Below are 11,888 nucleotides of genomic sequence, written 5' to 3' on the forward strand. Positions count from 1 at the left end.
AGGATTGGGGGCAAAGGCACAACGATTTAACGGAATTGACAATCTTAAGTACGATTAAAGAAGATAGTGGTTTGCCAAAACCTGTTGTAAAGCTCTTTAAGGCGTTTCGTCACTGTGGATTTCGATTGACGTGCATAAGGAGTGTTTTAATTAACACATTGAGATAAATTTTGTATTTTTTTTCAGCAGTAGATGTTTGGTATTGTTAATGGAAACTTATTAGCCGATAGGGTGACGGGTCAAGATTTCAAGTTTTTAAAAACGCTTATTGCGTCAATACCAAAGACAACACAAATTAAATAAATTGCATTTTCTTTTCATGGTAAGTTTATACTTTCTCCAATGATCCAGAGTCCGAAAGATCTGAGCCTATCGCTTCACTTCTCTCTGAGCTCCTGCGTGGGTTTGCAAATAATGGTTTGCTGTCACTTAGGTGTTTGTGGATTAATTGTAATTATTAGCTAAAACAACTACTTCACTTTTAGTAAAAACTTAGCTTTCTTCTATATGGGACTTGATTCCTAAACAAACTGTTTTAAAATCCCTCTGTTCACAAAACCTCTGACATATTCCGTTCAAATTACATTGAACTATACCATCTAACACAAATAATTTTATTTTTCTTTAGCAAGTTCCACAAAAGTCTGATATTGTCTCTCCTACAATTTTTAAAATTCTTGGCACGGTGGTTAGTGTTGCTGCCTCACATTGCCAGGGAGCCAGGTTTGATTCCTGGCTTGAATCACTGTCTGTATTGAGTCTGCACATTTCTCCCCATGTCTGCGTGGGTTTCCTCCAGGTGCTCTGGTTTGTTCCGACAGTCCAAAGATATGTGGGTTAGGTGGATTGGCTATGCTAAATTGGCCCTTAATGTCAGGGGGAATTACAGTGCCAACGCCACACAACCATTCATCTAAGGCTGGAATTGAGTCTGAGTCCCTAGCGCTGTGAGGCAGCATGCTAACCACTGTGCCATTGTGACTATAACTATAAATATGAATTGAGATTCGCCCTAATTAAACAGCTATAATAGATCCTTATTACTCAGTACAACTGATTTATAATCAACCAACACTTTGTTTACTAGTGCTTCTTACAGTTTGAGCAAGAGAGACTAGTCAACTAAAACAAGTATTTCCCCAATGGTCAAGTTCTATCCAAGCTAGAGTGTGCACATATTTCCTATTTTTAGTTCCAATATGCATAATATCTTTCGTTTGACTATATTGAACTTCATTAGCCACATGTCACCAGGTACAAATTTTGTCAAACTTTTCATAAAATGGTGGCTTCTCTTTGTAAAGTCTTGGCTGCTTAATGTGACCACCTGACTTCTGAATCACTTGGAAATTTAACTACATTAGACTGAAGTGTGACTCTTGTCAATTATGTCTACCAGGAGCAGGAGGGATAGCAGTGGAACTTGTTACCGTTGTTCATTATGACTGAAGTCCCTTTGCAACAAATTGCTTTTTAATTTTACATAACCTAGTAGATTCAAATATTGATGGCAAACTTTATGCATGCAACTAATTTAATCTGAGAATCTACAGAAAGGTTTTGAAGCATACAGTTTTTAAATTTTAAGCAAGCATTTGCTTGCTAATAAGTAATGGTGACGTGTTATTTCATTGGATATTTTCAAAATATTATCGTTATTGCATTTTTTCTACTTTTGTTAAAATAACTTGTACAGACTGTGGTGTAGAATGGGAAGGTTTGGGGTTAGTTTTTAACCAATAATTTGCAGAATTCAATACAAAAATACGTTGCTACCACGATTTCAAGAGGCATAACGTTGCATGGATGGAATTTTCAGCCACTATTTGAATCTTTCAGAATTAGATTAAAGGAAACAGCAAACAATTGCAAAGAGACTGAAACCACAGTGAAAGAAGAACAATCCTGGAGCATTCCATTTATTATGCTGGGATCCCTCCTTTTCCTGATATACATAATTGATGTCGTGTTGTACTTCAATCCAAGGTGTGTAAATTGTATAGAAAAAGGCTAGTCTGATTAAGCTGTCCAGATTTTACAGAGTTTGGCTACGTTTGCACTTGGGTGGATTAGTGGCAAAGCTCAATTAAAAATAAATGAAAAATCGATTGGAACTAAAAATAAGAGATGTGCATTTTATAGCTTGGATAGAACCTACTAAGAGGGAAGTTGAAAGTGTTTGACTGGTTATTAGTTGAGTTGCCATCTTCAAATAATGTGAGGCACCTATACACAGTGAATGAGATGTTGGCTTATTTTACTGAATTGATTGTATTCTGAAATTGTGGTGGAATTCTCCCAAGGTCTCGCCAGTTGGTTTAATGGTGGGCGTGGGAGAGAAATTGGTGGGATTCCTAGGAAATGGATTCACGCCAGTGTGAATTTACAATAGGATTTTCCGCTGGTGCTTGTCATGGCACGTCAACCTGCCAAATCCCATTGTAAATTCACAGCGGCATGAACCTCTAACATCTAAGTAATACCGTGAAACACCACAGCGGTAGGGTGAGGTTCCCTGCAAATGCATCTTTCGGATAAGGGTCCTGGAGAGGCTCTATCTTCCAGTCTCAGTTTCCCAGAGATCCATCTTCATTTTCAGGAGGTCTAACTTCGATGGTGGCTCAGTGATGTTGGACATCTTTTCAAGTAGGCAACCAGACATCAAGGTGGACCATGTGCCTTCCAGCCCAGCCTCATCACTGAATATGGCATGAAACATCCAGGTGTATAATTAATTAGGTTAGGATCAAAAGATTTGGCACATTGTCCCACTGGCCGCTGCAGTAGAAAATACACCACGTTTCTGCCCGTGTCATGGCACTTAGCATCAAAATGGGGAGAATTTTTCCCAATGTTTCTAAATCACTGTGTGCTTTGATTCATGGTTACAATTCCAGATACCATCAAAAAGTGCGTTCATTTCAGTAACAGCATTTATGTTCTATAAACTTGTACTGAGAAGCAGGCCTGTTTTCTTTGTCTTTTGATCATCAAAACTCACTGAGGAGAAATAATTCTCAATACTTAGCAATAATATGCAAGCCAATGGCATCACAGTTGCATGTCTCAAACTAAGTCAAATTAACATATCACCCCATCAAGTTGAGTGACGAGGCTTTATCCTCTAATGTGATTCACATTCTCTCTTCTAAGCAGGATTGGATTTAAAGACAATGAGGAAATTCAATCAATAGTAAGTGGTGTAAGTCACCAACCACAATAGCAAGGATAAGCTAGAGTAATGTTAAAATAAAAAAAGCAAACTTTGAGATCAACAACAAGAATCAATTATTTGTGAATAGACTTTCACACAGTAGAATGCTGAAGAATGATTTCCAAGAGATTCTCCAGCAGGAAGCTGGACAGATTAGCATCATTGTGTTGACTCCACTGCACTTTGAATAGTGCCATGGGATCTTTTACATGCATCTGAGAGAACGTGCAATCTGTTCATGCAAAATAGGGCAACCCAACAATTCAGCAGTGCCTCAGTATTGCAATGAAGTGTCAGCCTAGAATATTTACCCAAGTCTCTGGTGAAGCATGAAACTACAATTGTCTGATTCATAGGTGAGAATAGTACCATTATATCATGGTACTATTATAACAAGGAAAATCACAATATATAGAGAGATGATTTAATAAATATATTCAACCATAGCTCATTGAGTTCTGTCACTTAAGGGCCTTTGTCTGCCCCAACCTCAACTTTTAGGCAGGTGAGAGTGGGTGTGAGGGTGAGAAAGAAAACATCTTTCCATCTTGGGCAGGAATTGGGGGATGCAACCTCAATGTGAAGTCCCCTTCAAATTTGGGGCACCCAACCCTCTTGGACTTTGAAGTTCTGGTTTTCCCTTCATCCCACACCCTCCCTCCATCCATCCCTCCCTCCCTCTCCCTCCCCCAATGTTGCAATTGCCCCCACCCCTCCACAATCCCAATTCCTTCAGGGCAGGGCTGGCAGATCATCTTTGATTCTACTTCCCCAGGACCCCTGGCGCTCACCTTGAGAATGGTCCCGTGACTTTGTTCCTGACAGAGCACTGCAGTGCCTCCTCTGGCCACTACAATGTTGTGCCTGGATGGATTGAAGAGCTGTTGCCCAATCAGATTGGGACATCCTTCCAAGGGTGGACAGATATCCTGTTCACTGCCGATCAATGCTCAATACGTGTTAAGCGGCAAGGAGCTTCTGAGAATCTGTGGGAGCAAGTTACCCGTCAACTCTCAGAATGCTTGCTATCCTTAAAATTCTACTCTTTGACACTGTGTAATTGTTTCAGTTACAGTGCACAGGCCAAGTCAGTGTTAATTCAAAGAAGTATATTATTCTCACATTCTGCATATACTTTGAATTTGTTACTAAATATTTGGCATTCCTAATTTATCCCATTAGTAGGTCCTAGGGGGAAAAAGACTTCTAAAATGGAGATTGTAACAATACTTCTAATAACTCCTGAAATAAGCATTTCCATTAGCCCAGTAAAGTAAATATTTCTGCTTTAAAATGTATTGCTTTGGTCTGGTTGGTAAATGCAATAACCAAATGAGACACTAATACAATTGTTAACACCTTAATTTGATTTAAGAAATTAGTTCCTGAAATAAATGCATTTTAGCAGGCTTTTCTTAAGCATCTTGGAAAGACTTGCATGAATCTTTTCTAATCCCTTTGATACCCTGTACTTTCTGGATTTGCACACATCATGAATGAAGGATAATCAAATGTTACTATGACCTCCTGCTGCAAGCTTAAATTAAATAAAAATTACAGGCAATTTGCTTATCTTTCCTTCTTTAGGTTTTGGAAGTAACTTTTTCTTTCTCGAAGTTCAATTTTTGTCTATTTAACTTTAATTCAGACATTTGTCTTTTTTTTGATGCATATTTGATTTCAAGTTTCTGTCTAGTGTGCTCATATAGTCTTGGAAGAGAGTTCATTCAACATTTTTTAATTAAAAGATTAACCATTAAACAGCCTATATCATAGTTTTGTGGGCCTTCTGACATGGATTCTAAATGTGAAGAAGTTACATAGGAATGTAATGCCCATGAACTATTGGGCTCCAATCAGTGGCACTCACATGCATTGCAATGCTGACTAAATTGGCACAATTGACTCGTCAAGGAAGGGAGGAAGGGTCAGAGAGCTAATTAAGCAACTGAATTCCCCTTGTGGCAGGCGAGGCATACCTGATGCATGTGAAGGCTACAACTTGCAGTCAGCTTCATCCTTACAGAGCACCCTCATTCTCCCAGCTGTCATGGGCTGAAGATTAAATAAGCCTTCCAACTTGAACAGCCAGCCTTGACAGTCTGGCTTCCATAACCAGTGACCTTGAAACTCCAGGCAGCTCATGGGCTTCAAGATATAGCTTGAGTTGTGGGGGTTCTTACTGTACTTATCCTCCCTCACTTTTGAGGATCTGGCATCTCAAGGCACCTCACAGTTGCCCCCTGTGTTGACCCTGTGAATTCACATGCTCCCATCCACTTTCCGGCTGTCACTCGAGACGGCAATCCCACAGTGGTTGCCACAAGCTGGCAAGGAGCAAATTGGAAGCCCTACCTGCAAACTAGCTACCAGATCCTTTTAAATTTAGAGGCTCACAGTCAAGAAGAGCACTAAGGTCTGCAAGTGACTCTACCCCCTGAAAGTGAGACTGACCCCCCTGCCCCACCCCCACCACCACCACCACCAGCTTCGAGTTCATTTATCTGGGTCCCGTTCATGCTCCCTGGTGCCTCCTGTGCAATTAGCACCCTGAAGAGTGATATTGATCTGAGCATTCATCTCCAGTATCTTCTTTGGACTGAGGGTCCAAGGCTACACGAGCAGGCAGAGGCTAAGAATACTGTGTTGAGTAACTCACCTCCTGACTCCCCAAATCCTATCCACACAAGGCACAAATCAGGAGTTTGATGGAATACTCCCCACTTGCCTGGATGGGTGCAGCTCCAACAAGTCTCAAGGAGCTTGACACCATCCAGAACAAAGCAGCCTGCTTGATTGGCACCACATCTACAAACATCCACTTCCTCCACCACCAACACTCGGTAGCAGCAATATGTACTATCTATAAGATCCTTAGGCAGCACCTGCCAAACCCACGACCACTTTCATCCAGAAGGACGAGGACAGCAGATACATGGGAACACCACCACCTGCAAGTTCCTCTCCAAGCCACTCACTGTCCTGACTTGCAAATATATAGCTCCTCCACAGTCGCTGGGTCAAAATCCTGGAATTCCCTCCCTAACAGCATTGTGGGTCAACCCACAGCACATGGACTGCAGTGATTCAAGAAGGCAGCTCACCACCACCTTCTCAAGAGCAACTAGGGCTGGGCAGTAAATGCTATAAAAAGTCTGACAACACCAGGTTTTAGTCCAACCTATTTATTTGATAATATACTCGCAAGCTTTCGAGGGTACCCCTCGAAAGCTTGCGAGTATATTATCAAATAAATAGGTTGGACTAAAACCTGGTGTTGTCAGACTTTTTACTGTGTTTACGCCAGTCCAACGCCGGCATACCCACATCAGTAAATGCTAGCCAGCCAGTGACGCCCATGTCCCACAAATGAATAATCTCATTTTTGTAGAGCTGTTGTTTGTCATTTTTCTCATACTTAAGAAAATATTAAGAACCAGATGAAGGTTTGTAATAGAAGTTGGTTTATTAATTTTATGCAATATTATTTCAATTAAATATCAGAATAGAAATATGAATTTGTTTATATTGTGAAGTGTCTTAGACCCTTTAAACAGGCTGTCTTCATGAAAAACATGTACAGCAAATCCATCTTTTTAGTTTTCAAGGAATCAATACCAAAAGCACCACGTATCATTGTGCTTGTGCATTTTAGCATCAAATTATCAGTCAAGGATTTATTTTTGCAGGGTGGTGTCTTTTACAAATGTACGTTAAAACCAAAATGAATGTCAGTAAAATCCCAATATCTTATTATTTTTCTCATAGACTAGCTTAAATCTGTTTATTTCCTCACAAAATTCTTTTAATTTAGCTGGAGGAGGAGGAGAAAAGGGTAGGTTCTCACAACTTCAATGTTTCAGGAAGCCCTCTTTATCCACTAATGAGATTTGCACACTCTGCTTCCTGAGAAGGATAAAGTCTTCAGACGGTGACAGGGTCTGATCCAAAGTAAAGGTTATCAGTCACTTCCGTTCTGGTTCATTAGTTTGAAGCAAGATATCTGCACAAATACAGCAAAGAGAAAATATTAGGGGACTGCTGGGCTAATTGGATTATTGGAAGATTTTGGCCTTTTGATGTTCTAAATTTTTTGGTCACATTTGTGAAGTGTTAATTTATGGGCACATAAACAAACATCTAAGTTTTAAAAAATTATTACATTATTCTTATTCTATTTCTATTCTATATTTTCTTATTTCTTGTCACAACCTTCTTGGCTATCCATAAAAAAATGATTGCTTGGGTAAGCTTTCCAACACAAGTTGAGAAAGTGACTATCCCAATCTACATTTGATTAATATTTGCATTGCTTTTTACATCTACACTTTGGAAAGATATTGAAAACTGGTTTCAGTCAGGTTTCAATATTATTTTAGTTTATTATATCAGCCACTAGCCAAAAATAAGAATTTTTAGATCCTTGTTCAAAAAGCTGTGTGATTTTTAAAAGTTCATTCACAGGATGTGGACACTGCTGGCTGGGCCAGCATTTATTGTCTAGCCCTAACTGCTGTTGAACAGAGGCTGTTCCAGAGTCAACCACAATACTGCTGTGGATCTAGAGTCACATCTGAGCTAAACCAAGTAAGGATGACAGTTTTCACATCAGTAAACCAGATAGGTCTCTACAACAACAGACAATGGTTTCATGGTAATCATCAGACTTCTAATTCCAGATTTCTATTGAATTGAAACTTCACCATCTATCATGGTGGGATTCAACCCCAGATCCCCAGAGTGTAATCCTGGGTTTTGGATTACTGGTCCAGTGACAATAGCACCACGCACTGCCTGCCACTTAGTTTGCCCACTAGTATATCACTAGTTTTTTTTAAAAACATCAATCATATCTTGTAAAGAAAAAGGTTTGCATTCGGAATAAATTTTCATTTGTAGATTTATTAAAATGACTGTCCCCCAAGAGGATTGATACATTTAAGAAAATCTCCATTGTTTTATTTTAATTCTTCAATTTGGACTTTGACCTTTATTGCCTGGACATTGAACATCACATACCCTGGAACTTTTATTCTGCACAATTCTTTGGAAAAAACAAGTTGCAGAAGTTGTATTGCAATTTTCCACACTTGACTCTTGTGTTTGCCCAATGCTCTAGTTATTACCAAATGTAAAAATTTTTTTTAATAATCTGGAAGGTCTTTGATCTTTTATCAGAGCTCAAACCTGTAAATATTGATTATACTAATCAGATGCCTATTAATTCAATTAATTATAAATGTAAGATTCAGCATCATTGGGGGAATTTTAATATGGGCTTGTGTGTGGGTCTGGATGTGGATGGGTAGGGATAAGAGGGCAGATGGGGTTTAACAGGCAAAATTTCATAACGGAAGAAGAATAAAATTGATTTTTTTAAAATCAATTCCATATCAAAAAAATTAAAACCCTGGACAAAACCATGTTGACCTCACTCAATTATTGACAAAGAATGTTCAAGACCTTGGTCAGAGCTTAATGACTCTCCATTAAAATCTGGGAGTGTGATTATATGGCTATTTTCATATTACTTTGGATTTTTAAGTGCAAAATTCCATTCTGAATTTAGACAACAATAGTATGACAGCACATGAAAAGCAATTTAAATTGCTTGGATGTGATGATTCAGTGTGAAAATTGCATTCAAAGCTTCGAGAACTTTATAAGCTTATCCTGACCATTTATAACATGTCAAAAATGGAAAATCATGCTAACACTCTTACAAAAACAGCTGGAATTGAAACTCAAGTGTATGTATTTGAATAAACATTGGAGTTTTTCACTTGCTCAGTGAGTGCAATTTGCAGCCAGGAGGTACAATACAGACTGAAATAGAACCTGTAGCTACTGATCTAAAATTTGTATTAAAACCTTCTGAGCAAGGACTAAGAAATAGGTTGTGAAATAGGAACGTTGTAACATTACAGTTTATTGGAAGAAGTTTAATTGGATTAATAGTTAACACAATTAAAAAATAGTTAAATCAATATTTAATGCAGAATTTTTGGCAGACCATAATAAGAACAGCATTATCATTGATATAATACAACTACTCTAGGTTACAAAATACAGACATTTACGATAGAACATAGTTCCCTTTTTTTCTGCTGAGTAACATTATGAACAATGAAATACCAGAAAATAAAAATTTGAATTTCACTATGTATGTTCTCCCATTATGTACCCTATCTTCTTTTGTCGAAGAGCTGCTTCAGACCAATTTCAGTAAAATTGTTTTTTTTTTAATTCACGCATGGGACATGGGCGTCATTGCTTGGTTAGTATTTATTGTCCATCCCTAGTTGCCAGAGGACAGTTGACAGTCAACAACATTGCTGCGGCTCCAGAGTCACTTGTAGACCAGACCAGGTAAGGACAGCAGATTTTCTTCTCTAAAGGATATTAGTGAACCAGTCGGGGTTTTCCTGACAATTGGCAATGGTTTCAAGGTCATCTGCAGATTCTTAATTCCAGATAAATTTACTGAATTCAAATTCCACCAACTGCTGTAGCAGGATTCAAACCCTGGTCCTGAGAACATCGGCTGAGTTTCTGGATTGATAGTCTAACAGTAATACCATTAGGCCATTGCCTCCCTCTATTGCCCCCTCCTTGTTGGAGGCTGCAGTTACATGTGCATCCCTGAACCTGTTATGAACCTCGCCCACATGAGAGAGAAATCCCAATGTGGGGGGATGATACAGCAGTGAAGCCCCTTTTATAGGAGTTCAATGTATTTAAATTAGGTTCCTGACCTTTCTGAACAAGAACATCAATATGTTAACAGCAGGGGATGAGGATGATGGCATTGTGAGACCTTGCTGGCAAAATTCTCATTTTTGACTCGTGCGGGATTTTGTACCCTTGTAGCCATTTGTGTTGCGGCAAGCACGTGCACAAGATCCCAGCCAAAACAGTCTTGAATCATTCTCAGATTATTTTAGAAAATAAAAAAATAAAAACTTCATTTTCCTTTTTAAAACATTTTTCTGTGCAACAGCAATAAAGGCAATTCTGAAATAAACTCTGTGTAAAAGTGATCCTAGCAAAAGATGAGATACAATGTACTAATTTAAAACAATAGACTAAAAGATTGAAAAACATTACCTTGAAACAGAGATCATTAAATTGTTCTAATTTTGCTTTTGAAATTAGCAATCATTTAAGTCTTGTACAACTGCAAATCTCTTAACGTCACCTCACTTATCAAGCATGATTCACTTAGTTGGAAAGATCAGGTGTCTTCTATACAAGTCAAGAACATAATACAGCTTAGGTATCCATCTATATTGCTTAAATTACACTAATAAAAGCTATGGCAGCCAAGTCCTTACCAAGTGCTTCCTGTTTTTATTGCCATTATTTGTGAGATGATTATTTTGTGTATTTTTGCAAATGCGTTAAACTACTTGGTGACATTCACAGTTTCCTTCAGTGCAGTACTTTTTAGTGCTGCAATAAAATCGAATGCCACATTCCCCAGTGAGGCAAGTATTTTTACATCAGTTCTCAACAATACAAGTGGATATAATTGACGGCATTTCTGTGGAACTTACAATAAGTCACAGGAGTGCACTACAATATACAGTAGCTAGGATAGACTGCAAAGATAACAATATTTCTTCATGGATACTAATGCAACACTGATTACAAAAACTATTAAAACTCTAAAAAAAGCACATAATTTCTTCAAATAAAATGTTCTCAAACATTACACAGTAGTGTAATTAGTGAGTGATTAGTGAGAATTTGCAACCATTCAAATATTCAATATTACCCACCAGACTATTTAATATCTAATTTCAGGGTTATGGATGCAATTGAAGTTAGTTCCATTGATTTCTTAAACTGTTTATTGCTTTCTATCCTGTTGTCCAGGTGCATTACTATTTGTTTGGTTGATTGAAACTGATTTTAATGTAGTTGAATGTAATTTGCAGGTTGGAAGCTCAATTCAATGGCATCCCACCACAACACCCCCGCCCCCGATGGATGTCAGTGGGCACTAGACAATACTGATCTTGACAAGTAAGGATGTGGCACCATGGACTCCAAGGTGGGTGAGTGGGGGGGGGGGGTAGTGGCAAGGAGGTAACTCTAGCCTCCAATTGTGGCTATGGACCCTTTGCCACTGCCAGGCTGCAGAGGTGGAGGGGTCCCTCGAGAGACCTGCGCGTTGAGAGGTGCTTGGGCTGGGGGGAAGAGTTTGACTTTAGGGGTGCATCCCATGATAGGGCTCTCCCCAGTTAAGGGCTGTTGTGGCTGGGCTTCTCCTTGTTGCCTTGGAAAACGTGATAATCACTTCCATGATTTCAGATACCATTCTGATTAAGATCTTCATTATTGTCTGTGTTCCCCAAAACCATGAAAGGACCTGTCAGTTTCATAATCACCCTACAGTGCAGAATGAGGCCATTCGGCCCATCAAGCCTGCACCAACCACAATCCCACACAGGCCCTATCCGCATAACCCTACTTATTTATCCTTCTAACCCCCTAAGGGGTTAGCATGGCCAATCAACCTAAACCGCACAACTTTGGACTGCGGGAGGAAACTGGAGCACCTGGAAGAAGCCCATGCAGACACAGGGAGAATATGCAAACTTCACACAGATAGTGACCCAAGCCTGGAATTGAACTGTGTGCCAGCAGTGCTAACCACTGTGTCACCATG

This window comes from Carcharhinus amblyrhynchos, chromosome 22 (genome assembly GCF_965287045.1).
Source record: "Carcharhinus amblyrhynchos chromosome 22, sCarAmb.v2.hapA, whole genome shotgun sequence".
NCBI lineage: Eukaryota > Metazoa > Chordata > Chondrichthyes > Carcharhiniformes > Carcharhinidae > Carcharhinus > Carcharhinus amblyrhynchos.